The sequence below is a fragment of the Apodemus sylvaticus genome, chromosome X, assembly GCF_947179515.1.
Source record: "Apodemus sylvaticus chromosome X, mApoSyl1.1, whole genome shotgun sequence".
In the NCBI taxonomy this organism is placed as follows: domain Eukaryota; kingdom Metazoa; phylum Chordata; class Mammalia; order Rodentia; family Muridae; genus Apodemus; species Apodemus sylvaticus.
In genome coordinates this window covers 149,488,209-149,515,656 of record NC_067495.1, presented here as the reverse complement: position 1 = coordinate 149,515,656, position 27,448 = coordinate 149,488,209, and the positions used below count along the sequence as shown (strand labels likewise).

Sequence of the window (27,448 nt, the reverse complement as noted above, 5' to 3'; positions counted from 1 at the left end):
GCAACCAAAAGGACACATGGCACTGAAGGTAGGTGTGAGAGAGTCCAGGTCGGGGACACCTGAAGTGGTGTCTGAGCCTGAAGCCTCCTCATCATTCATCATGAGCAGCCCATCATCCAAGGTGAAGTCCCAGAAGCCCTTCTGCTCAAAGGGCAAGGCCTGGCTCAGGGCCAGCAGCAAGCTGAGGAGCCACAGGGGACGCATGGCCGATGTTCCTGGGAGGAAACGTGAGAAGAGCTGTAAGGCAACAGCTGCACCACCATTGGGACGCTTGCCTGTCTTCCTTTATCCTCCCAGCAGCGGTAGCTAGGGCGTGCTCTCTCCCTCTCCCTCTCCCTCTCCCCCTCTCCCTCTCTCTCCCTCTCCCCTCTCCCCTCTCCCCCTCTCCCTCTCTCTCTCTCTCCCCTTCTCTCTCCCTCTCCCCGCTCTTCCTCCCTCCCTCCCTCTCCCTCTCTCTCTCTCTCTCCCCTTCTCTCTCCCTCTCCCCCTCTTCCTCCCTCCCTCCTTCTCCCCCCTCTCTCCCCTTCTCTCTCCCTCTCCCTCTCCCTCTCTCTCTCTCCCCCTTCTCTCTCCCTCTCCCCCCCTCTCCCTCCCTCCCCCCTCTCTCCCTCTCCCTCTCTCTCTCTCTCCCCTTCTCTCTCCCTCTCCCCCCTCTTCCTCCCTCCCTCCCTCTCCCTCTCCTCTCTCTCCCTCTCTCTCTCCCTCTCTCCCCTCTCTCTCTCCCTCTCTCTCTCCCCTCTCTCTCCCTCTCCCTCCCTCTCTCTCTCCCCCTCTCTCTCTCCCTCTCTTCCCCTCTCTCTCCCCTTCTCTCTCCCTCTCTTTCCTTCTCTCCCCCTCTCTCCCCTCTCTCCCTCTCTCTCCCTCTCTCTCTCCTCTCTCTCTCCTCTCTCTCTCCCCTCTCTTCCCCTCTCTCTCCCCTCCCTCTCTCCCTCTCCCCCTCTCCCTCCCCCCTCTCTCCCTCTCTCTCTCCTCTCTCTCTCCCTCTCTCCTCTCCTCTCTCTCCCCCCTCTCCCCTCTCCCTCTCTCTCCCTCTCTCTCCCCTCTCTCTCCCTCTCCCTCCCTCTCTCTCCTCCTTCTCTTCCCCTCTCTCCCCTCTCTCTCTCCTTCTCTCTCTCCCTCTCTCTCCCCCCCCTCTCTCCCTCTCCCCCCTCCCCCTCTCTCTCCCTCTCTCCCCCTCTCCTCTCTCTCTCTCTCTCTCTCTCTCTTATGTGCATGCCCTCTCTCTCCTCCCTCCCCCCCTCCCCCCATCTCCCTCTCCCTCTCTCTCTCTCCTTCTTTCTCTCCCTCTCCCTCTCTCTTTCCTCTCCCTCTCTCTCCCTCTCCCTCTATCTCCCTCTCTCTCTCCCTCTCTCTCTTCCTCTCCTTCTCCCTCTCTCTGTCTATCACACACACACACACACACACACACACAGAGAGAGAGAGAGAGAGAGAGAGAGAGAGAGAGAGAGAGAGAGTTTCTCCAACCTTCACCAGGGATGGCTAGATGTCAGCAGAGAGAGGGAGAAGGCGTGGGTAAGAAGCACCAGTCAGGGTAGGAGTGCTGGCTGGCCAGGAGGGTATCTCTTTCCATTCCTCTCCCCTTCCTGGAAGGACTTGCTTTTATTAGGCAATGAAATGTCTTCGAAAATTAACTCAAGGCTGCCTCCCCAGAGTGAGCCAGAGCCCGCTTCACTGCCTGAGGTTGGGAGTCAGTGAGGCCAATTGGAGACTGAGAGGAAGCACAGCTATTGGCCCCACAGGCCACTCCTTCTGAGAGTGAGCCTGGAAGATTTAGATGCTATTAGTTTAACTGGGCAATGAGTGCATCACCCCCTCCACTGCCCGAGTCTCTCCACAGTGCCCATGTTGCTCTGAGAAAGTCCAGAGGCAAAGGCAAGAAATGGGAGGTGGCAGGGGAGAAATCGATTTGTCAATGATATAGCAGCATCAAACAAGGGTCCTGGCAAGTAGGGGATCAACACTTCATATCTCCCTTCCTCTAATTCCCCAGGACTCAGACTGCAAAACTCCAAGCTTCCATATCTACCTCTACTCTCTCTTTGTGCCCATGGACCTGGCATCCTGAAGAAGATCCCAAGGAGAATAGATTGCTGCCAGAGAAAGAGGACAGGGTCAGGCTTGTCTGGAGGCCCCCCAGGCTGAGACAGTGTGATGGGGTGGAGACTCTGCATTGCCTGAGCCTGCCCCAGCACCCACATCTCCTGTTTCTTTCTCCTGCATTCCACCACCCAAGCAGAATGTAGTCTGCAGGTCAAAGCCAGAGCCCCTGCGTCTCTTATCACTCCTCTTTGTCCAACTCCATGACAAAGGCTCAGGGTATTTTATTCACTTCACCCTCATTGCTAAATAGAGAATCCATGATGATCTTGCTAGCCTCCCAGCCTTGGATGTCTGGGGTTGCCCTGGTGTAGGGATGGATAGGAAGCCTAGTCTCCTGAAAACTTATAGAGCACATTTTGGTTGTGAAGTTGGGGTATTTGGTGCTCCATCTGGGATAAATAAGCCCTCTGAGCTCAACTGCTAGAGGCAAAAGTGGAAGGAACCCAGCTGACAAGGGGGTTAGGCTGACTGCTTGCTGCTTTGAAATTCTTAGCACCAGCAGGAGTGCGTGTGTGTGTGTGTGTGTGTGTGTGTGTGTGTGTGTTGGCAGAAGGGGGAGAGGAGGCTGGGGCATCCTGGTTTGGTTAGACCTAGACACAAGCACTGCCCCAGAAGAAATCTCACCCTGTGTTGTTACTTAAAAAGCCCTAGGTTTGGGGGGGACATTCACACACAGAGACTGGGGCATTCACACCCCAGTGGTTCCCATGGCTCCCATCTAATACCAGTGGACATAAAAGCCTGCACAGAGGTTAGAGCAGAACTGCTTCCTGGAGAGAACAGAGCAGCCTTCTTGATCCCCAGAGATCACATAGCAAAGTAGGGGACACAGACAAAGGCTTTGCTTAATTTCTTTGATGATTCCTGAGGTCACAGGAAGTCTTCAGCTGGAGGAGTGTCCAGTCTCCCTCATTCTTTCCAAGTAGCCTCAAGATGGCCACCCAAGCCTGACCTAGCAAGACATGGGATTCCCCCAGAAGATCTTGGCCCCAGAGTACCTAAGAAAGGTCAGTTCTCCCTCAGCCTGCAGTATCCAGGACAGGGTGGGGATCTTACCCAGGGCAGATGGACCAGAAGGCCTGAGAAGAGGAGCAGAAGCAGCCCAGACCAAATAAAAAAAGGTTGAAGGGAGGCCAGAGAGCAAGATGGAAGGGCAGGGAAGGAGTGAGGCACTGCTCCCATCCCTCTGCACTGACCACCCTTCTGCCTGACTCCTCTGCTGTCTTGCAGAAAGGAGAGTCAGGGCTAGAATTTCTGCTCAGCTTAGCTACAGGACCCATAGTTCACTTGCCAAGATCAGGAGAGATGATATGGATTGGGGATGCAGTTGGCCAGAGGACCATCTGTGTGGAACTAACCCAGATGCTTTGGAACACAGAATGGCCTGGAGATCTCCACAGGGCATCCTTTTCCTAGGCAGGAATCTCCCCGGAAGCCTTGTGTGGCCTCCAGACACTCAGGACATGATGTTTTTCTGTGGGCACTGCAGCCTTTTCAAATTAAAAGCCTCCTCCACCCAAAGAAAGGAGTTACAGGACCCTAGTTGGGCTTATAAGACTAGATCTGAGGGAACATACTGTGGGGATGCACAAAGGGCTAGGAGAGCGATACAGGGAAGATCCCAGTCTGTTGTTAGTTCCAGTCCATGCTCAAAGCCCATGTAAAAGCAAGGTAGGGTTTGGCGGCTTTTGCAGAGTTCGAGGCTTGAAGGGTGGGGGATTAGGCAGGTTTCCCAGTACAGCCCTCATTTACACTCAGAAAACTGGCACTAGACTCAGTACCATATTCTGCAGGGAAGAGGGCATGCCAAATACAGAGAACACAGAAGAGGATTCATCTAGTTAAGGGAGTTCAGATGGAAGGCTTTCTTGGTGTCTATACCACCAGTAGCACCACTTTATGGATGAGGGAACTGAGGCCTACAAAAGGAACTGATTTCTCCCAAGACCCCTGTTTACAGAGTCCAACTTTGGTCACTCTAGGCTCTGAACTTGCTGCTGGGCCATGGATGAAGGAAACTCTTGGGTCTGGAGGTGGGTAATGCAGCAAGCCAGGAAGTGGGAAGAATCATCATGTGGGGTGTTAGACTGGGGTGATGTGGATAGTCTCACATGCCTCCCTTTTTCAACTTCCTCAGATTGATCCCTCATCCCCATACACTGAGAACAAAGGCAAAGTCACAGTCAGAAAGAGGCATTCCGTGGACAGACCCTGTAAGACTTATAGAAAGTTCCTCTCATTCCACTTCCTCCTGCCTCAGTTTCCTTTGTTGGACTCTCTGGCTATGTCCTTATGTTCTATCAAAGTGAGCTCTGAACTTGCTGGGCACCAGCTCCTCAGAGCAAAGGAGAGAAGTGGTCATCGTGGTGAGCTGAGCTTGGCGACCACAAGTTGAACAAGGGAAAGAACTGGGCTTCCCGGAGCTCGTGGCACCACCCCAAATAGGGCCCTCCTTGTCTGCCCCTCTGAAAGCCAGTGTAGTTCTCCATGCAGGATAGCTCTGGGCAACAGCCAAGCAAGACGTGCTGGCAGTCTCTGAGAACATGGAAGGGTTGTGCCAGGCATTCAGGCCAGGCCAAGGGCGGCAGGGGCAAGGCTTGAGGTCTGGCAGCTTCTAGGAGCTTGCCTGCAGATGTGGGACTGGAAGCTGCCAAGGAGCAGACACCTAGTGCAGTCTCAACAGCCTCCTCCTGGGGCATTGGCCCCTGCTGAGCAACCCTACCTCAACTGATAAATGGAAGGTGCTGCTTTCTACCACACTGTTCTGGGCTCTTGGGACTGTGCAGGTGAGGAAATGCATGAGAGACAGGAGATATTAGGCACTGTTTTATCCTTTCTCTGATCATCAAAGGTAAACTTGTACCTGGCCTGCTTCCTGCTGTCTTCTAAGGTCATTTAGCTCCAGCCTAACACTTGAGTGTCAAATAGAGGGATGGGACATGTGTTTCCTGTGTGACACAAGGTGAGCAGAACCTGAGCCTCACTGGCTAGGGCCAAATCTTACTACTTGTGGCTGTGGCATTGACAGAGTAGCTGGGTGGGATTTGCCTGAATGTAGGTGTCAGAGGGTGCCTAGGATATATATATCCTATATAGAGATAGAGATAGAGATAGAGATAGAGATAGAGATAGAGATAGAGATAGAGATAGAGATAGAGATAGAGATAGAGATAGAGATAGATAGATAGATAGATAGATAGATAGATAGATAGATAGATAGATAGATAGAGATACTGGGTGCACCAAGGGAGAGCCTTCTATCCCCATTCCTTGCCCTACTGAGAAACTTCTGGAAAGGAGCCAGACAGCAGATAATCCTGATCAATTGGAGGTAATAGGTTTCCTAGTCCCCTTGCAACTGACCCATATGCCTGCCCATCTCCTCCCACTTACCAACAAAGTGTGGGCTCCTACTCACCATGTGCTGTAATTTTCAAACAACAGGAGGATGTTGTTACTTCTCAGTGGTGGGAAAGGAGTTTCAAGTGATATTTTTTAACCTACATCATCCCTGGTGACCATGATACTGTTAACATTGATAGGTATCTAGTAGGCTCAGAGAATTTGTTCCAAACTCTTGTCCATGGCCTGCCTCACAGTGAGGTAAAATCAGGTTGTGATGTCACGGTGTCTATCTGTCTACTGGCTCATCCCAAGCTCCACTCCGGGAGAAAGAGTAGCAAGGCAACAGGTTCCAGATTCCAAAGAGCCCCCTTTCTTCTTATGCTTTGGGGTTCTTGAACTCTCTCCCCAATACCATGTTCTGTACTGCTTGCCAAGAACTCTGGCTGGAGTGGGATTCAGCCTTATGCATTCAGCTAAAAAAGGCTAAGATCATCTTGAGTCTTCTAGGATCATTCATCTACACTGCCCCTCTTCCTTGGTGTGAGTGAGGTCCTGTGCTGGGGTGTCTCTCTACAACCAACTGACCTCCCTGCAATGGAAAAGGCCTGCTGCCAGGACTGTTGGGATGTGAAGGTCCCACTAGAAAATGGGTGGGGCATTTGAGAGCAGGGACAAAGGAGGGAGCAGAGGGAATCATGGTGGGCGTGGAGGTGGTGGGGAATTGAGCAAGGAAGCTGAGGGAGTCCAGTAGGTGTGGTATCAGAGGCCCTTGGAATTTTGGCCTCATTGGGGAGGCATGCTGAAAATCCTGTGGACCAAGGACAAGTGACTTCTGGGACAAACTTATGATACTCTGTTTCTACAGGGAGAAAAAGTGAGAGACCATGGTGGGTGAGCCCAGGCAAAAGGGAGATTGGAATGGAGTCTAGTCCCCATTCTATCCCAAAACAGGGTGACAAAGAATCAAGCAATTCCTCTGGAGAGGATCCCAGTGAAAATTGTCAAATATAGCCTCTTTACAAATCTCTCCTCAGAGGATTTGATGCCGTGACTAAAGGGTTATAGAATAGTGCTGAGAAAAGCTCTCACCTCCACAGCATCCCTTTCCCTTCTATTCCACCATGTTGCCAATCGCGCAACAGCCTAGGGCTTTAGAGAACTGAGAAAAGATTTGAATCAGTTCTAGCAAGCTACTTGACATGATGTCCACTGGCTAGTATACTCATCTGGGCTTCTAAACTAGCTGGTTCAGATTCACTTTGCATGTAGTAGGACCCTGGCCCTTGTTCTGGGTAAGGAAGAGAAATAGTGGTAGACCCAAGTCCTTTTGGGGGTGGAGAGAGGAAGAGTGGGCCACAGAGGCCCAGCTGCCACACCCAGGTGGCCAGCTGGCTATGGAGCCCTCTCTACTGCCTGGATCTGAGCCTTTTCATGCTGCCTTGCCCTTGTGGCTTAGAGGCAGACTGAAATCCTCCTATCAGTATATCTGAATTGCCTGTCCTCAAAGACTTACCCCCCCCCCACCTTTAGCCTTCAGCAGCAATATACAGTCATGTTCTACACAAAGCAACCCTGCCCACCCACAAGTTCTTCTAGGGTGTAGGTGCACAGGCAACTGATTTCATGTCCAGATGTCAGCCCTTGAGACTCTTGCTGGTATAGGGAACATCTTAAGCTTGTCTCAATTCCAGTCATTACAAGGTAGAAAACTGGCAGACTAGAGAGGCAACAACTCCTAAATATGAAACTGGAGTCACCCAGGTGCTATGCCCTTGGCCTAACGAAGATTTCCTCTGCCTGCCCCACCTACAGCTCTGGACCTCTTCTCTCTAGACAGATGGGAGCCTGGTCCCACCCCTATGGTAGTGACAAGGTACTCCAGGCCCCCAACCTTCACCAGACTTGGTGAATGCCCAGTTGACTCTGTCTCTCTTGCTTCTTCTTCTGAATCTCTTGATAGGCCCCATAGGATCCCAAGCCACGTTTCTCCCCGCAAACGTGGCACAATTTCCCCATTTTCTACCCCCATCCCATCCTCTGCCCATTGTACATCTCCACTCAAGAGGGTTCTGGAAACAGTACTAAGGCAACCAGGCAGGCAGCCCAGGACCCCTAGAGCTGGGGCACTGTGGACCCACGCCTTGTCCAGGAGAGGGTAGAGGCAGAGCATTAGTCTGTGGTGAATATGGAATATCAGGGCAAGGTGCCTGAGGTGTGCCTGGGAGCACAAGCCTCTCTGACTACTCCAAAGGGAGATTGTGCCAATGCTGAGTTTTGCATTGGCCCCATCCTTCCTGACCTGGCCAGTTGCCAAGACCCCAAGAAAGGCTGAGCTGGGAGAGCAAGGCTAGCAGGAGTGAAGGGTGTGCCTGGGTCTTGCTGTGAAGGATAAGGCTATGGGTAGAGCTAGCAAGCCACCCACCCAGCCCTGCCTCAGTGATGCTCTGGGCAGTACCCTGGGGAAGCTCCCTGTCCACCCCCAGAAGCAGAGAAGAAAAGCATTGGTGAGCTTAGCAACTGAGCACTGTCAGCGAGGAAAGGGAAAGGAAGGGTAGGAGGAAAGTTCAGGGAAGAGGGTGGGGAGAAGAGGCAGAAATGTTGTGTTGATGAAAAGGACGCAAAGCCTTTGGTGGATGCCCTGGGGGAATAGAGAGAGCAGCAAGGAGGCAGGAGAAGGGGAAGTATAGACACTGGGGCGGCAAGATTAGATGCGACAGGGTTGGTGTGGAGGCCGCAGGATTGCCAGCATGTTTGGTTGATGAGGGTACAGCACAGCCAGAAAGGAAGACAGCGAGGATAGATTGAAGTCTTTGTGAAGAGAGTGGAGTCAGTTCCCGGCTTGAGCAGGCCCTACCTGGGGAGGGGCAAGCAGCCAGGTGCAGGCTGGTTAGTTGGTGGACTAGGATGTCAGGCTGTCGGTTTGTCTGTCCGTCAGGGCCAACCGGGAGCAGCTGCTCGCTCCTGGGCAGTTCGTGGAGAGAGGGAGACAGAGGCGGTGGGAGGGAGGCTAAAGGCTGGGCGGGCGGGCCGACAGGGAGGGGACAGGGCGGAGAGGGAGACAAGAAGGGAGGGGGCTAGTGGAGCAGAGAGGAAGAAAAGGAGGGAGGAAGAGCAGCTGGGAGGGAGGGGGCAGGCTTCCTGCCCCCCTGGCAGCTTCAAAGGAAGCAATTTTCTTGTAGTCGGCTGGGCTATGTGGCACCCCTCCCCCTTGCGCCCCCCATCCTGGCCCCTGCCTCAATCGTAGTTTGAAAGAGCACATATTCGCTTACTTAGGGACCGACCCTTGATGTTTTTGGGCAGAGAATCTCAAAGAGTCAAACTTTCCACTGTCCAAAAGGGGACACTGAGGTGCTTGCTGTCATGCTGCCAGGCAGAAGAAAGTGAGAGGAAGATGAGGAAAGGTAACCTGATGGCTACCCAGAACCTAGTCTGAAACCAGAGGGCAGTTTGGGGATCAGAGAACTAGAGGACTGTAGGCTTCTGGAAGGGCTTGATTCAGGCTCCCTCTGTCTCTGTTTGCCTTTCCTCTTCTCCATCCTTTCCTCCTTTAAAAAGAGGCATTTGTCCCCAGATTCTGCAGACCTTCTTGGCTCACATCCCTGAAGCCTTCGAGAAGTTGGCAAAGCTGATTTGGAGGAGAGGAACAAGCTCCTCATCTTCTTGCTCAACCCCTACTGGCTCACCAGGATGCAGTAACTATGGCCTCTCTTGGGAGCATTTCCTCCCTTCAATTTTAGGTCCTAACTGGGCTAAACTCCCAAACCTCAGCTGCTTCTTGCGGGTCTAAATGAGACATGGTCCCTAGTGCAGCATCTACCTGTCTAGTGATGTCCTACCTCTCCTTTGTCAGGGCAGCTTCCAAAATGTAAAGATGAGCCCTTAGATGGCAGGAGGGACTGAACTGGGGACCCACACTGCAATCTAAAGAAGGAACCAGGGACCAAGTGTAAGGAAGGGCAAACAAAAAACCTCAGGGGAGGGGCACAGGCAGAAGCAGAGCATCCCCCCCCCAAAACAAAGAGGGCAGGGTGAAGCTCACTGCAGGTTCTCAGCTGAGGACAGAAGCTCCAGTAGAATTCTGTCTGGAGCCAGAATCAGTGTCGAGCTTTCCTTCAAGAACCTTCTCTTCTGGCTGCAGAGAGGAGAAAAATGGGGCCGGTGGGTACCTTTGGATTCCATGGTCCAGACCAGGACACTGGGAGTGCTCAGGCTTCTCAGGCTGTTGGTTTTTGTCTGCTTATGTATGTATGTATGTATGTATGTATGTATGTATGTATGTATGTACGTACGTATATACCTACATACACATACATGTATGTGTGTATGTATGCATGCATGCATATATTTATAGAATCTTATGTAGCCCCAGTTGGCCTTCAACTCACTATGTAAGTGAAGTTGCTCTTGAACTCCAGATCCTCATGTCTCTGCCTCCTGAGTGCTGGGATTACAGCAGATCCAAGGCACATATGGAATATTCTGCTTGGTGAGTACAGCCAATGGCAAAAGGCCAGATTATGTCTGGCCTGTTCATGTGAGATTTCCAGAATGAAACAGAAAGAAACAGCATCTCATCAGTTCTGAGTCTTCAGTTTAAAACAACGAAACTGCTCTGAGCATACTAAAGGAAAACTGCTGAGTAGTTCATTTAAACTTTGTATTTTATGTATCTTTTGTCTGTCTTTTTATTTTTCTATTTTTGAGATAAAGTCTCGCTAAATAACCTTGAACTCGTGGTGAGAATTTTCATCTGTCTCCTGAGTGTTGAGATTACAAAAGAGTGAGCTTTTACTATACCCTACAAGTATAATTCAATAAATCTTTTCTTTTGTTTGCTTTGATTTTTGAGATAGGGTTTCTTGTACCCCATGCAGAACTCAGATTTGCTGTAAAGTCTAGAATGACCTTGAACTCCTGATCCTTTTGCCTCCACCTCCTGAGGGCTGAAATTAGAAGCACAAACCACCATACCTAGCTAAGGTTTTAATTTTAAGGATGAAAACTCACAGAATATATATGCACTGCCCCAGGTACCTGTTTGCAAAGCCCTTATTAAATATGATTCCACCTGGCCTAAGCCTACACTCACTGTTCTAGGGGTTTGTATTCAGACCTCCAAGAGCCCTGGCCAGAAGTATGATAGAGATAGTGATCACAAGCTAGAGCTGCCATGACCCACTAGATTAGTAGTTTTCAACTTTCCTAATACTTCGACCCTTTAATACCATTCTTCATTATTTTCATTGCTACTTCATAACTGTAATTTTGCTACTATTATGAATCATAATGCAAATATCTGTATTTTCTGATGGTCTTAGGGGACCCCTGTGAAAGGGTCCTTCAATTCCCTAAGAAGTCACTACCTACAGGTTGAGAACCACTGCACTAGAGGGACTACTAGGGCATAGATGAGTTGCACAAGGAGGCAGGTATGTATTTTTAGTTCTGGCCTCAACAGGGCTACTACACCCAGCATCAGACAGAGGCCTAGGAAGACTTTCTGGAGGAGCCAGGAACAGTGAGCACAGTAGAGCAGGCAGAAGAGAGCCTTTGCCTTGTGTAGGGAACAACTGAGAAAATGTGCCTTAGGGAGAGGTAGGGGGCTGAGCAGTAAGCCAGCCTGTCTTCCTTTCTGGATGGAGCTTGGAATAGTAAGGAGGTGACCCTTTGCATGGGGGCCAAGGGGAGAGTATACTGTACACTTCCAGGTTCTCCCTTAAAGTTAGGGGATACGTCAAGGCAGCACTTCCGTAAATATGTTTTTCTGTGCCTGGAAGGTCCTTGTGTCTGTGGTTTACAGTCTGCAATAAACTATAACTGCACGCCCAGCCCAGGGCCCATTGAGTCACTCAGACTGGCCCTCTAATTTGGGGGCCACTCCCAGCCCATTCAGGCAGCACCTCAGTTTTTGAGCCTGCCCCTCTCCCTCTTCTGGTTCCCCTTCCTCAACTTTCTCTGTGGAGGCTGGGAAACAACCTGGACCCCAGCTGTAGCAAGGCTAGGAACAGAACTTCCTTGCTGGCCAGCTGCAGCAGCAGCAGCAGCAGCAACAACAAAAATAACAACAACAATATCTTGCCCTCTGGCCTCCCATGCCTGGAAGGAGGCAGGGAAGTCAGGAGGATGGCAGTGGGAGGGGAAGAAGACCGGAAGGAAGAACAGGCATTTCCTGAAGCCTCCAGAACTCCTAAGGAGGAGGCAACTACACAGCTGTCTTAGCTCCCCAGGAACCAGTGCAGTCTTGTGCAGGGGGTTGGGAGACAGCTCATCAGTGTGTGACTCCAGGCTACCCCCCCCCCCAGAAGGGACAGGTCCCCTACAGCTCTAGCTTGTATGATTCCCCAGAGGCCTGGAGAAGGTTAGGCTATATTGAGGAGCTACTCTCCCCCCTCCCAACCCCACCTGCTCTGCAGCCAGAGAAGCCCTTTCTCTTGCTGATCAGAGCCAAGAATGCAAGGAGGAGCCTAACCCTTTAGACAGTTGGGAAACACAACCTTGAGCAGCTAGCACTACTTGCTGGGAGAAGCTATACTGCTGTGAATACCTGCCATGGGCACCTGCACTCCCTGGGGACCTGGCTAGGAAACATTGCTAACTTCCTGTTCTGAGAAGCCAGCACTCCATCCACCATTAGGCAGTTACTCTTCTGGCCTGCCCAGGGAACACCGTGGACAAGCTAGAAAGGCATTGGTAGAAAGGCAGTACACAGGACATATTGAAGGGCTTGTGTCTTGTGGAAGAGCCACAGAGGAAGGGAGCTAAGAAAAGGAGAAGGCCCTTTTTCTAAGCAGAAGAATCTCAGCCTGGCCTCTTTGGAAAGGGTCTGGCATCAGCTGCAGTCTGTCCCCCTACAGCTGTTTTGCAGCTGTTCTTGCCCTAGCTTCAAAGCTGAAGGGGAGGTGGAGAGAGAGAAAGAGGGGGGAGGGTAAGTGCACCCATAGGGCAGCTGTGAACACGTTGGTTCTCTGTAAGCATAAAATACTACCTGTTGGTGAGAGTCTCTGCAGTAGGGGTGAGCAGGGCCTGGAAGCCTGGCAGGTGCCCTTTGCAGAGGTGGCAGCTGCTAAGAAAACTGCCCCAGGGGCTTCTACCCACCAGAGCTCATGTAGCTGGGTTGGCTTCAGGGACCTTCTGCTAGGCTCCCTTTTGAGTCCTTCCCTGTCCTGTTCCCCTAGATTATCCAGCCAGCCTAGTGGGTGACTCCAGCTTGAACCTAGGCTCTCCGCAACACTCCTCTTGTTTGTTCTGTCAGCCAATGTTAATGGTCAGTCCAATGCCTGGCTTCTGAATAACCTAACCTGCAGAGACCCAGGGAACACCTTGGAACTCAAGGGAATCTGCAGTGCTTGAGTTGAAGCAGGTAGTGACCCTGTCCACATGGAATTTACATACTACTGGACTGTAAGCAAGGCCATGCCTGGAAAATCAAAGAGATGTTGGGAAGAGTGCATCAGCCTGAGGGGGACAAGGAAGACTTGCAAAGGAGAAGGTAGTATCCTAGGCTGTCTTTCAGGACTCTCTGCAGTGCTCCTGTGAGCTCTCACAAAGCCAGCTCTGAGCAAAAGGACTCAGCCTCTAAGACATGTCATATGCACACCAGAGCTACTTCTTTAGCAAGCATCTTGCTCAGAATGCTCCCAAGTTCACAGCCTTGCTAGGTACCTCTTGGCCCTCTGGCTATGTTCATGGCTGATGCCTATACCCTCCATGGCTGAATAGAGTCAGGATATGAGGCCCACAGACTGTAGAGGGCAGCCCCTAACTACCACTAAAGTGGCTACTGAATGATGATCTGGAGCCTCAAGGCGCTATGAGATGGATGCTTGGTGGGTACAGGAGGTGGAGCAATTAGGGACGCCACTTCTGCCAATATGCCCCAGAGATAGCTGAGGCAGTGCTAGTGAGCCCAGCCTTCACTGTCTGGAAGCTTCCCTGTGCTGATGGCCAAGGCGTGGCTGGTGGAAGCTGGCACTCTCTACACCAGGAGCTTTTTTTGACCTTCTCCTAAGGACATAATCACACAGCATCTCTCCCCTCTGGGCCACCAGGGTTGTAATTTCAGGGATTGAAGGGAGCTCCTTGAAGGCTCAGCCTGCTTGTGTCTAGCTATCTTTAGACACACAGTCTGGGGCATGGCCAGAAGAGAGAAAGTGGACCAGGACTGTATTGTGGCCTGTGTAGATGGTTGTCATCAAAGCTGAGGAGCCAGAAGGAGGCCATGAGGCACTTTGGGACCCTGTGCTTTGAATAACGCTACACCTTAGGAGAGCTGCCTGGCTCTGACATGTGGAACCTGAAGGCTCTAGTAACTCTACTGGAGTCTAGCAGGTTTGGGGAAGGGCAGTCCAGACCCTGTCTTTCAGGCCCTCTAGCTAGGTTCCTGGCAAAGGACAGACAGTACATAGCCTGAGGACTGCCGAACACAGCATTTCCCAAGTGGTAGCAGCTGCTATGGGACTAGGAGCTGGGGGTAGCCTTGGTACCAACAAGCATAGCATGTTGAGCAAAGCTTACCCAGACCTGGGATCTAAAGCAAGATGGAGGTTTGGTGTGATGGAATGTGGGGAAACTGGGCATAGAGGCTGGTAGGTTGCAGGACTTGGAAGCTGATTCGTGGGGGACAGGAAAAAGGGAATAGAGATGCAAGGTCCTCTTGAGTCCCCTGGAGGAGACACAGGCCAGCCTCAACAAATGCTTTGCTCCCCATTCTCATTGTCCACTTGAACTTGACAGTCACAGGAGTATCCTTCTGGTCCCCATTGCTATTACCCTCAGTCCTAGTCTGTTACCTCAGTGCCCCATCTTAATTTGGAGGTTGATGAGTATTTCCTTTTTTGCCATATGACCCCAGGCACCTCATCCTTGACATCACCACCGACTGGATTGCTACTGTTGTATTCTCTCAGAGGCTCAGTACCCTAAGGTTCCCAGTTGGACTTCCAATACTGCTGGTGCCTGCCAAGTGATTCCCTAAGGGAGAAATAGGCAAAGTAAGTATGGCATTGGAAAACGGAGGATACTGAAAGCTTAGCCCTGCCTGGGGTTCTTTTGGGGGTGTCCCTTGTACTACCAGCTCATATCTGTTGCTGGCCAGCTGCTCCCACATCACCACTGGACTAAAGGCCCTGGCCTCTAGCTACTGAGACCCTATAGCTCCAAGATCCAGGTTCTTTTAGAAAATTAGATCATCCTTGCCATAGCTGTGCCTTGTTTGCTGGACATCCTTAATTAGTGATGACCTGGGCACATAAAACCATGTTTCCTTTGTCTCATCTTGGTATCAGCCCAATTCTAGATTGTTCTTAGGGATAGTAGAAGGCTGACCACAGTCCAGTTTCAACCTTGATCATGTGGTGAGTCAAAGAATCATCTCATAGAATTTCTAAATTTAATTCCTCTGCATCTGTGTTGGGAACACCACAGCGGTTTTGCTACTTGCCCCATGCTTTGCCATCACATAGCAGCCTCATAGACAAACTGGAAATAACTCAGGAGCCATTCTTTTTTTTTTTTTTTTTTTTTTTTACAGGGGAGAGTGCAAACACAGTCCCCCACTACCACAAATTATGCAGCTGAGTTTCCCGTATTTGGGGAAATCGCAGGGATCAGCACATCCGGAGTGCAATGGATAAGCGTCGCCCTGGGAAACCCACCTTTGTGATCATGGTATCTCCCCTGCCAGGTAAGTATTCAGGAGCCATTCTTGAGGAGTTCCTGTTTCTTGCTCTCCTCCATCTGTGCAGGGGATTTCCACCCTGTTCTCAAGGGTCTAAACCAGGGTGTGGAACTTGTTGCTCTGACACACAGTGGGCCTTCTTGACTCATTAGCTCAGCAGGCCTAATAATAGGAAGGATGGAATATTGGAGCTACTTATCCCATACATCCTGTGCCTTCTGGGTCTTCAGACTGTGAAGATGGTGGGGCTGGATGGACTAGGAGGCCAAAGCAGAATGGGCAGGGCCTGGGTGGCTAGGCTGGGGAAAAGCAGTTGGGAAAGCTGGGAAAGCAAGTCCAGTGCCTCCAGGACTGCTGACCTTTGACCCAACCCAAACAGGAAGTGCCATATCTGTGGGCCCAGACCCCAGAGGAGAAGGAATGTGGGGATGAGTCCAAAGCAAACATTCCATCAGCTTCCTAGTCACCCCACCCCCAGTCTGCTTGTCCTTTTTTCTGCTGAGAATAAGGTGGGGTGTAGGGAATTGCTGCAGAATGAGACCAAAGCAAGACTGAATTCACAGGCTCAGAGCCCAGCTGGCCCTGGTAGCAGCACTAGGGCTCTGTAGTTGGTATTTTTGTACCCTCCATTTACATGCTCAAGGGAGGGATGGTCCTTCTCCTGCTTCATTCTACCTGCCTTGTCACTACCTGATGCTCTGGTCTTTTAAACTCTGGAAGTAGGGACCCCAGACTTTTTTCCCTGTGGCTCTCAGCATATGCAAGATTGAAAGGAAAAGTACAGCTTAGGACTCCCAAGACCGAGTTCTCAGCACAAAGGACATATATTTGCCCCAGAGGGACAGAGGGTAGGGATAAGGGACAAAGGCAGTAGATAGAGGAAGAGTAACCCAGTAACTGCTGGGTAAATGTGACTACTCCCTTCTCTGGCATTAGACCACATGGGTTATAACTTGATTCCATAGGAAGTAAGGTGCATGCCATTGGGCAAATTATTTTACCTGCCTGCATTTTAGTCTCTTATCTTCAAACTGTAGGTAGGACCCTGGATATTAGGCAGTCTGACTTGTGGATGGATATGCATGGACAAAGATAAGGGTTAAGGTATAAGGAACACATGAATGGCTTCAAAGCTACTAATGTGCAGCAGTCACCAGCTCCTGGTTACTTTAGGACAAAAGGTGTTTTGCACTTCCCTACCAACCTGCACCAGTAACCAAATGCTACTGTATGTCCTAGACCAGAACAGGAATACCTAATAGAGAAGAGAGACCAACTATAGATGGTTTCTGGAACAATTAGGATGAGCTGGAAGGGTTCAAGGCTCTGATGAGGAGGCTCTCAGAGGAACTTTGGGAACCAGGTCTCTGAGCCCCATGCTAATGAAGCAACATCTAGGATATGGTCAGGGACTCTGTGGCAAGGAGACCCCGAGCTCTCAGTGCATGCAGTTCGAATTTGAGGTGTAGCTAGGGACTGCCAGAAGCTTGAATGAGGTGCATTTATCACATTAAACTGCAAGCCAGTGCTCCCTCAGCCCCTGAACTCCACTAGCTAGTTGTTGAATTAAAAGGTCTTCATTGATCATGTGAAGAAGTGGGGGCATCTAAAACTGTTCAAGTGGTGGGAAGGTCAAGTGCAGCTTAGCTCAGCTGTTTCTCCTTTCTTTCCTGGGTCTGAAGAACCACACTGTGGTAGGCCTAGATACAGAAGAAGGCTGTGGACAGGGTGTCACAAGTCAATAACATTATTGTGCAGGTGTGTGTGTGTGTGGTAATGGATTGGAGTCCTAGACCACATGTGTGCCACAAATGGAATTCAGGAACACATGTCTGTAAAAGGAGTGGCAAGGGGAGAAATGAATCCAGCATGCAGAGAGAGACAAAGAGAGGGAGAGGGGGGAGGGGGAGGATGGAGGGGGAGGGAGAGGGAGAGGGGGAGGGGGAGGGAGAGGGGAAGGGGGAGGGACAGGGAGAGGGAGAGGGGGAGGGAGAGGGAGAAGGGGAGGGGAAGGGGGAGGGAGAGGGGGAGGGGAAGGGAAAGGGGGAGGGAGAGGGGGAGGGAGAGGGGGAGGGGGAGGGGAGGGAGAAGGAGAGGGGGAGGGGGAGGGAGAAGGAGAGGGGGAGGGGAGGGGGAGGGAGAAGGGGAGGGGGAGGGGGAGGGAGAAGGAGAGGGGGAGGGGAGGGGGAGGGAGAAGGGGAGGGGGAGGGGGAGGGAGAAGGAGAGGGAGAAGGGGAGGGAGAAGGAGAGGGAGAAGGGGAGGGGGAGGGGGAGGGGAGGGAGAAGGAGAGGGGGAGGGGAGGGGGAGGGAGAAGGAGAGGGGAGGGGGAGGGGGAAGGAGAAGGAGAGGGGGAGGGGGAGGGAGAAGGAGAGGGGGAGGGGGAGGGGGAGGGGGAGGGGGAGGGAGAGGGGAAGGGGAGGGGGAGTAGGAGGGAGAGGGGAGGAAAAGGGGGAGGAGGGGGAAAGGGAGGGGGAGGGGGAGGGAGAGGGGAGGGAAAGGGGGAGGAGGGGGAAGGGGAGGGACAGGGACAGGGACAGAGAGAGGGAGAGGGACAGGGAGAGGGACAGGGACAGGGAGAGGGACAGGGACAGGGACAGGAGAGGGAGAGGGAGAGGGAGAGGGAGGGAAGCATCTACTGGAGCAGCGGCATATACAGGGAAGCTAGGTTAATGGTGAAGATCAGGCTGCCACTTTACTCTGGGCCACTATGAGCCCGTTACTCCATGGTGGATCCTTGAGGCTCTGACCCCGCTGGCAAGAAAGACCTGGTCCTTGCGAGTCTGAAAGAACAGAGGGTGGTAATGGACAGAATGGGTGAAGGTAGGAAAAGTGGCTTGTTACATTGACCTTGTTACAGTGCCTGTAAGTGGAGCTAGCCATTGAGAGAGTTCCTCTGTCTCCTATCCCTGCAGGCTGCAGTCTCCATGCCTTCCATCAGCAGAGAAAACATCACAGTGCCTCAGTCAAGGAGAAGCAGGGGCTGAGCCTGTGTTTGACTAGCAGCCAGCCCCCTGCCCAGGCCCCACATCATCAGCAGACGGCAGGGCGTGGGGGGAGTGGAAAGCAGCTGGGTGGCCCCTCCCAGGCTGCTGTCTGCTTTCTTTTGCCCCCTTGGCAAGAGGGGAAGAGGAAAAAAGAATAATTAAACCCAAACGTTTTGGTAACTTTTTCCTGGAACAAGAAGACACAGGGAGGGAGGTTCTGGTCCTGGGAATGATGGGCAGGGCTGTCTGTGGACCCTTCAGTCCCCGCTACAGCCTGTCCTGTGCTGGTGATCAGCAGATGGTCATTAGCCTCTTGATAGCCCTCTCCCAACCTCCCTTAGCCTGTCCCACTCTTTCTAGAATTGGATCCTTAACACTGTGGCCTCTGGTCATTGTCATGGTGAAAGGTCTGTACATACCAACACACTAGCCAGCTGTTCAAATCAGAGGGAAGATGTTTTTTAGGATCTTCTGAGGGAGCTTTCTCATACCTAGATTCTAAGTTTCTGTTGTTAGAACACCTGGTTGTGGGACTTTGTGTTGGCAGTTCTAGGACACCACTGGTGTCTGTACTGCCTCCCCCTTTCATATCCCTTCGTGTAGCTGTTGCCTCGGCTAAAACCAGCTCTGGGCCAGCTTCACAAGGGGTTCCTGAGTGCTAGTAGGGCAGGCATGAATATGGGTGAAGGAGGAGGATCTTGAGGTTGAGGGGCGAGTTGTGGGGGGAAGCCTTAGAAGTTGGCAACAGCTTAGAGGAGTAGGTGGTAATAGGGCCCTGAAGACACATCTCAGACAGGCCTCTGTTATAGTTTATCTGGAGTTTCCTGGTTCCATGCTTCCCTTTATAGTTTCCTGCCCAACTCTCCATGTTTCTGGGGCCTTTCCTCCTTTTCTAGTTTCCATATGCCTGTCAGAGGAATGTTCCTCCCACTGTGAACACTCATGGGAGATTGATCCACACCTGGGATGTCAGGTGGTCCTCCTGAAGCTAGTTGCTGTTGGGTCCCAACACACTACGATATAGCTTCAATTCAGCACTCCTTATCATCTTTTTGAGTAAGTTGGTGCCCATCTCCTAGAACCAGGGGGTCATGAGGAATTTCCATTGCTTCATTTATGACAAGGATTCTAGGAGCACTGACTGGCTAGGCCATGGCTCCCCTGAGTTTCACAACTCACATCTCCAGAAAGCACTCAAATAGCGGTAGACATGCCAGGATATGATGTGGTCCAAGAAAACATGGGATGTATTCAAGGTGATAGTTAATTTTGATTTTCAGCTTCATTTGATTAATAAGCGCCTAGGACATTAGTGAGGTATATCCCCCCTCCGTGTGTGTGTGTGTGTGTGTGTGTGTGTGTGTGTGTGTGTATGTATGTATGTGTGTGTGTGTAATTCCAGAGAAGATTAACTGGAGACCTGCTCTGAATGTAAGCAGTACCATCCTATGGGCTGAGGGGTCCTAAACTGTATAAAAAGGGCAAGAAAGCTGACTATCTATTTTAGTTTGCTTTCTATTGTGATAAGACCATGACCAAAAGAAACTTGAAGAGGAAAGGGTTTATTTTAGCTTACAGTTTACAGTCCATTATGAGGTGAAGGCAAGGCAGGAACTGAAGAAAACGTCTTGAAGGAATGCTTGTTACTGGTTTGCTCTTCATGGTTTGCTCAATCTGCTTTATTAAACAGCTCATAGCACCTGCCTGGTGATGGCGCCACCTGCAACGGGCCAGGCCACATCAACCTTTAAGGAAATGGCCCAAAGGCTAATCTGATGGAGGCATTTTTCCCCAGATGACTCTAGTTTGAGCTAAATTAACAAAAAAACTGTGGTTGGCTGTTCCTGTCATGCAACTCATTCCCTGCAGATGGCTGAGCTCTTTGGGGGTAGACAGAGGGGCTGGATGAGCTGACTCTGGTTGCACCTCTTTGCTGCTTCTCCAGCTGCCCTGGTCTAAACCCTTGTATGCACTCTAGAAGTTGCTGTGTTGTAGGCTCTGCAGGACATTGTCATGTATTTGAACTCATGTAGGGAGGAGAGCAAGATTGGCAATGAGGACAATGGATTCCCATCCAGGTTAAGCTGCTTCAGTTGCCTCTGATTCTAGGAGGAGGGTGGAGGAGGCAGGATGGAGGTCTACCTGATACTGGTCAGGGAACAAGCCTTCCTAGGCATGACTCTGTGCCCATCCTACCCAAGGAACACCTCTATTTTGCTCCACTGTGGCTTCATATCTGTCATTGAACCTAGGCATGTTGAAGATATTTACTGCAAAGGACTGCTACAGTAGGCCCATGTATCCTAAATCATGGGATCCATACCTGCTGGAGAGCTTCTTGCAGTGTCTTCTCTAGATCTGATCTTTAGCAGCTGGATATTGTAGGCCAATGCAAAGCAGTGGACAATGGACCCTTTGGGTTATCTGAAACCTGAAGTCCCCATCCCCAGACCCAGACCCAGCCCTAGGCCCCAGAATATAGGTGAAGAGACTTCATTGCACCTTCGAGGCATGTGCGTGTAGGTCTCAGGTGTCCAGTTTGTTCTTTCTCAGATCTAGCCACTCCAAGTTGAATATCCTAGGAACATATAAATTGTCAGTTTCATTCTCTCTATACTCATAGGAAGAGCAACTATTTCCCATGCACCATTCCCTGTCCCCTCATTTCTTTAAAGTAGCTAGTTCTTCTGATTTTCCAGAGCAGGCAATAACCATCTAGGCCAGTGTTCATGAGGCTGCAGGGAGGCATGGCCTGCTCTGTGGTGCCCAGGTCTATTATCTCAGTCCCAGGCCCTTGTCTGATTCCTGACCTCTTCTGTACATAGCCTGTGGCTTCTGAGGTGCTCCTACCAGTGTTTCAGCCTCTGCTCTGGTCCTTGAATTGGTGCAAAGCTTCTGGCCCAGATTGACAGAAGGTCCCTATAAGAAGGGAAAGGCAACCTTGGCTTAGTTACAAGTTACAAGAACCCAACCTGAGGGGCAAAGGCTTTTCCAGTGACTGAGTTGGGTAGGGGCCATAACATTTATGCTTTACTTGACAAAGCCATGGTCAGTCTGGATACTCACAAGTAGCCTTATGACACCCAGTAGACACCACATGGGGGTTATCAGTCCTGACTAGTTCTTACCATTGGAGAGTCCTCCTGGGCTTCAGATTCCTTCTGTTTTTTTGACCTGCCTTTTTTCTCTGGCACTATACTATGACCACTGTCCCTTCTTGGGCTCCTGGAACCCTGATGGCCTATAAAGGTTTCTGCTTCTCCACAGCTCCTCTGTCCTGATCCCTAGGACAAGCTATTACCCGGGGTTGAGGCTGCTGTGTTCCTATTTCAATGCTCAGGCACTGTGTTTGCTCAGAGACTATAGGAGGTGACTTCTTCCTCAGGGCTGAGACTGGCCTGGCATGTAACTTCCAGATATGGGCTTGGTGAACTTGCTCCTTAGATTGGACCAAGTCCAGCACCGCCACCAGTCTAGCTGCTCATCTTCAGACCTGTTTGGGTTGCCCAGCTCTGCAAAATGTGCCAATGTAGGCTGGAGTGTCTTGTAAGTCTAGTCCTCATCCTCACCCACTGTAGGACATTAATGGTGGAATGGTCACAACCCCTTTCTCTCCAAACCTTCCACTGCCATTCTTCCTTCTCCAGAGGAGAGCCAGGGAGCAAGAAAGGTGCTGTCCTGTGCCATTGGCTGTCTAGCCTGCCTCTGAGAGATGAAGCAGTGCTTCTACTAGAGGTTCTCCAAGTCCATTGGAATAAGATACAGTCTGGCTCCCAGGTCACAAGGCAAGTTTTGCTTGTCCTTGGTTGATGAGGTCAGCCTACTCAGATCTTGGGCCAAAGCTTTCATCGGTCCCTCTTCTCCAGTACTTCCCAAAGGCAGAGGGTAAGGACATTGCCTCAGCGTCCCCTTCTGCTCCCACCCAGTGCCAAGCAGGAGTCTAATTTTTTGAGGAGATAAAGGTGTTACTGTCACCTGGCACATTTCACTTTGGGGGATGGCAGTCCCAGTGCCTGGGGTGCTTAAACTCAAAGGCTATCTTAAGGGGCTGTCAGCCATCTTAATGAAAGGGTGATAATTCCTGGGGATTTCCATGTCTTAGAAGCCCAGTCACTATTCTGTGTTCAGGCAATAGGATAAGGACCTAAATCCACACAACTTGTTCCTCCTGCCTTCATAGGCATAGGACAGGGCCACCAACAACAACACTAACCATGCCACACCTACAGTTCTTGTCTTGGGGCCCTTCAACCCAGATCTGCCTGCCAATCCACTCCCACATTTCCAGCCTTTCAAAATTCTCCTGTCCCAGAAGGCTTTGAGTGAGCTACATTAACTCCCTACCAGCAAACCTGACCCATTCTGGAGGCCTAGTAACTGACTTTCTGTCCATATACTCTAGCCCAGGGGTAGAGCAAGGTGCTCTTCTTCCTTCCAGTGACAGCTACTCACTGTTGAAGGACCTGGGTGTGGCTGCAGGATGGGCAAAGCTGCTGGAGCTAGTGGTGACCCCATTCAAACAGGTTCTCTCATTCAGCCCCTGCAAGGCCAGGGCCCCTGCAGAGCACTACCCAACCCAAAGAGGCAGGATGGAAACATCATACCCTTTATGGTCCCCATGGACAGGCTCTATTGATCAGCAGAGAACATGAAGAGCTGGGAGAGGTGGAATGGTGGCCACAACTGGATGGGACATGTGGACCAAGGCAATCCTGCCTGAGCTACTAGCTCTGACTTTGTTTCTGAAAGCCACCTCTGCCTATTCTGTCTCTCCTTCCCTTCTAAAGATCATTTTTCTACCAAACCAATAAGTCTCTTGTGCCCAACTCTCTACAGTGTCCACTACTTCCACCTGAAGAGAAAGACAGGGAATCTTTCCTGGATCCAAGAACATGTGCTTTTTCTGTAAGGCCCATATTGATTCTCCATTGGCCCAGGCCCAGTACCTCCATGAATAGGGCATCTGTTTCCATACACTGTGTGCCTATGAAGCCCATTACAGGGCAGAGTACCCATGACAGGCTGCCAGGTTCCACCTTCATGGCAGGGGAAGGAGAGGGGAGGGAGCCTTCTGGGTCCCCAGGAGATGGGGCAGCTGCCAGGGCTGTCTGGGACAGTGAAGACTCTGGTATCCACAAAACCTGTTTATCCCCTGGGTTTCTGCCTTATGTAGTAGGGAAGACTCCCATTCCACAGACAGCAGAGACTTTGGGTTGCCTGGCCACTGTCCTTCCTGTGGATAGGGCTGTGTTTAAGGAACCCATGTAGACAACTCTCCATTTTTCTCTAGTTTCCATTCCTTTGCCTCTACCCAGAAGCACCTTCATTCAAGCCCAACATTATCCTTTCTACTAGCCTAACCCACAGGGGCCCTGTGGATAGGCTCTCAATGTTTCTGCCATTTCTCTTTCTTCTAGGTTTCTACTTTTTCCTCTGTGAAATGGAGGATAACATGTACCCTGTATTCCTCATCAGAATGTGTGTGCAGTAGGGTGTATCCATCTCACAAGACTCCCAGACTTCTTGATTGAAGAGTCCCGGGTCACATATGCCCCTGTACTTACCTAACAGCAGGTAAATCTGAGGGCCCCTGTGGGTTAGGCTAGTAGAAAGGATAATGTTGGGCTTGAATGAAGGTGCTGCTGGGTAGAGGCAAAGGAATGGAAACTAGAGAAAACTGGAGAGTTGTCTACATGGGTTCCTTAAACAGCTCTCAAGGAGTGTCAGCAATCTCTGCTCCAACACTTGGCCTGGACATGAGCCACTGGACATCCTCACAGCCCCAGCTCTAAAGCAAGTTCTGGGGAATGAGGAGACAGGCTGCTGGGGCTGGCAAGCAGTACAGCTTGTCACAGGGCTCAGCTGTTTGGGGCCAGCATTGAGGAAGCTTTTCCTACAGTTCTGTCCAGTATTGACTTATGTTTGGAAGTGATCTGAAAAAAAATAAGTTAATTGTGGGCAAGGCTTGGATGGGGGTGGGTTAGTAAGAGAAGTAGTTGGGTGTGCAAAGAAGAGCTACAGCCTCAGCTCTATCTGTAAGTTTGAGTCTCTGTCCTGGGCCATAGGGCAGTATGTAAGGCCCTAGGAGAGGGTCAGGGACAGGAGTTGAGGTTTGAAAGAGTCTCTGACAAGTAGATTTTCACTAGATTCAACATTTCTCTGCTTGAGTCCAGTGAAACAGCTGTACTAGGGTTGGTGAGAGAGGAACCTAGAAATCACTGTCCTGAAGGAGGAGTTTCCACTCTGAACCATACAAAGTCCATTCACAGCCCTTTCCCCCATTCCTTTCCCCACTCCTGCCATGCAGGGTTCTTGTTTATGACCTGAACATTGGGATAACACCACACAAATCAGACATGAGGCCAGGGATGAGACCAACATCTGACAGAGAAAAGCCAGGACCCAGTCTTCTGTCTGAGAGGCCATTGCTGAGGCTGGGAGAAGGGACTTCTCAGGCCTTTATTCTGGAAGGATGGAGAGAGGGAACACCCCTCCACCACCAATATTTTACAGAGAAAGTGTGGGAGACTGCTCAAGTCTCCTGATCTAGGCACCACAGAGGTTGGCTTAGAATCTAAGTCCCTGAAGATGCCCTTGGCTCTGCCCCTCCCCCTGACTGAGATGGATTTTGGAATCCTGGCCCCCTACCCATTTCCCCTGTTCTTGAAGCTCCCCAGGCTCTGACTAAACATCCTGCCATCTGGTTTCCATTAGCTGGGCTGGGGGTTGGGAGAAGCCTAGTCCCAGGTTTCTCTGGCACAGCCAGTCTGGGAGAGGGAGAGACATTCCCTCTTTCCCATCTAGGCAGGAAGCCCAAACAAGGTCTGAGATGCTCCCAGTTCCTCATATCCTATGGAACCCTGGGCTGATGCTGTTCTCTTAGTTTGGAAGTGCAGTGATCAGCCCAAATTGGTACTTGGGGAATGATACTTCTGCAAGCTATTCTGTCCTATCCAGAATGCCCAGACATCTCTGGAACCTTGGGGGTCCTTGAGGGTCCCCATAGAGCACAACCAGATTGTGGAGAGGAGCTCAACATCATTAACAGTTCCCATCAATTTTGTGATTTATACTCCCCTCTCCTCAAGAGCTCATTTGCACACTCAGACTGAGCCAGCCAGGGCCCCAGGCCAGCACAGATTCTAAGCCCATGTCTGGAGAGGAGGGTTAGAGGGACACTGGGATTTTCCAGGAACTAGGATGAAGCCTGGGACTTGCTGTAAAGGGTTTCAGACTTAATGCTCTGCTATGACCTGACTGGTCCTGTGATTCCAGGAGCAAACCTTCCTGCTCAGTGCCTCATTCTTTTAATATGGCAAACAAGCACTCACTCTTAGAAAGCTATCGATACGGATTGCAGACAGGGAGAAAAATCTGCTCTATACACTCACCATAGCCTCTAGCTGCACAATTCCAGAATTCCAAGGGTCTCCTGCCAACTTTATTTTTTCTTCCCACATGCCCCTCTCCCTATATGCAGAGTTTTTTGTCCCTCAAGTCTTCTCAAAGCTGTACAACCTTAGGACTCTTCTCTCATCAGGTGAGGATTGGAGAACAGATTTTTTTTTTTTTTTTTTTTTTTTTTTTTTTTTTTTTTTTTTGGTCACTGCTTGTCACCGCACATGCCTGAGCCACTCCAAGTGCAGGCACAGAAATCCCATCAGAAACAAAGAAACTATTGCAGCTAGAGGAAGCAGCAGTTTTTGACAGATGATCTGACAAAGGCCTTGAGAAATTGACTTGGGCAGAGATATTAATGAAAATGAGATATCCATGTAAAAAGCAGTCTAGTACAGAGCCTTTCAAAAAAAATGGGGCTGCCTAGTGCACAGGCCCCAAGTTGGGGGAGTTTGACTTACATTCAGAGACAGGAGGGATAGTGACTTAGGTTGAGGGAGGAACTGAGACTGGGAAAGGACAGGAGGGTGTCAAAGGTGATCAAGAAAAATTACCTTTGTCCTCAAAACCAAAAACAAAAAACAAAAAACAGAGCCACTGTGGGCTTCACCTTTGTAAGCTCAGGCACTGGACTGTAAGGGGGTTTAGCAAACATCCAAGCTGGTATCAGGAAAATATGTGGACCTCAGGAGAGATGTATTGATAGTGTTGCTGCCCTGTCAATCTATACAGGGAATTCTGGCAATTGACCAGTGCATGGAGTCTCTCCTGTGTACACTCACTCCTTCCAGGGTGTGGGGCAGAACAATGGTTTGGTGGGAATATGTGTGTGCTCTTGTATGTGTGTATGTGTGTGTGTGAGCCTGTCTGTGTGTGCACAAAACCCAATGTGTGCAAGTACACAAACATATTGAGTCTGTATATATACACATGGGCAGGCCTCAGGGCACATGCAGGCAGCTATTGTATGCCAGTAAAGATACAGGGCCTTTTCCACTTAAAGCTTTCAGAAGAGAAAAGTAAAACTTTCCATGCTCTCCTCCTGCTGCCAGCGACCCTTCCCTAGAGGAAACTCAACTTATTTTAATGCCATTGAAACCTCAGAGGATCTGCTCCCAATTAAAGAAGTACTCCTGCAGAGGCTTTTGTGAGCACTGCAGACAGAAGACCATTCACATTCACACTTATACCATCCTGTAGGCTGCCTTGCCTGAGATGAGACTGGGAGATGAGGAGGGAGGGAACAGAACTTTGTGGGGAAGATAGCTGCAGAATGGAGGATGCAAGGCTTTCTCTGGCTGGAGTGTGGGTGTCCTTGGGGAGGGTGCCAGTGGAAGGACGGCTAGAGAGGGTACCATGCAGCCAGGAGGCCTTTTCTATCCTCCTTCCCAGCCTGAAATTCCAGTTGACTTCTGCCAAAAAATGTGGGCTCCATTTGACTCTCCATGAAAGCTGTCTCACCCCACCAGGTGGGCCTCAAGCATGGGACAGAGGCTGGATAGAAACTGGGGCTTGGCTTGGGGAAAAGAGGGATTTATGGTAAGAATACAAAGTCGAGCACCCCCTCCCTGGCGGCCCTCTGAGTGGGCACGTTTGTGTTCCAGTCCTGGCGCCTGAGACTCTAGCTCCAGACACATGTGACTCAGCCCTGCTGGCCTTGCCAAGAAGTCTAGACCCAAGAGCCTCCCTATGAAGGGGGTGATACTGCCGCTGTTTCCTCACAGCCTTGGCTGAGCCCCGAGCATATGCAGCTGTATACCTCATTCCCTGTTTTGTCCATTTACAGGCACAGCAAGGGTGAGGGGTACTTGGAGGTGTATAACTAAGCACAACAGACCCGAGGGGGTTCAGTTCCTGCCCTAAATTGTTAGGCCCGGGGGAGGAAAAAACACAGGCTACTCTTATTACCAGCTCATGGACACCTGGGCAAATGCTGTACCCACC

General features: G+C 50.8%; 1 long non-coding RNA gene and 1 other non-coding gene across 3 annotated transcripts; one reads left to right on the top strand and one right to left on the bottom strand.

Annotated features, from left to right (window-relative positions):
• The first annotated feature begins 7,819 nt into the window (after positions 1–7,819).
• Positions 7,820–18,286, top strand: LOC127675410 (uncharacterized). Of its 2 annotated transcripts, none has more exons than XR_007975479.1 (5): positions 7,820–7,949; positions 9,017–9,137; positions 14,297–14,435; positions 14,975–15,127; positions 18,035–18,286. It is a non-coding gene; the product is annotated as an uncharacterized LOC127675410 (long non-coding RNA). The 2 variants fall into 2 exon arrangements; XR_007975478.1 differs by having other exon boundaries at positions 9,017–9,931.
• LOC127675892 (U1 spliceosomal RNA) lies at positions 14,972–15,135 on the bottom strand. Its single transcript, XR_007975573.1, has one exon. It is a non-coding gene; the product is annotated as a U1 spliceosomal RNA (small nuclear RNA).
• Positions 18,287–27,448: the final 9,162 nt, after the last annotated feature.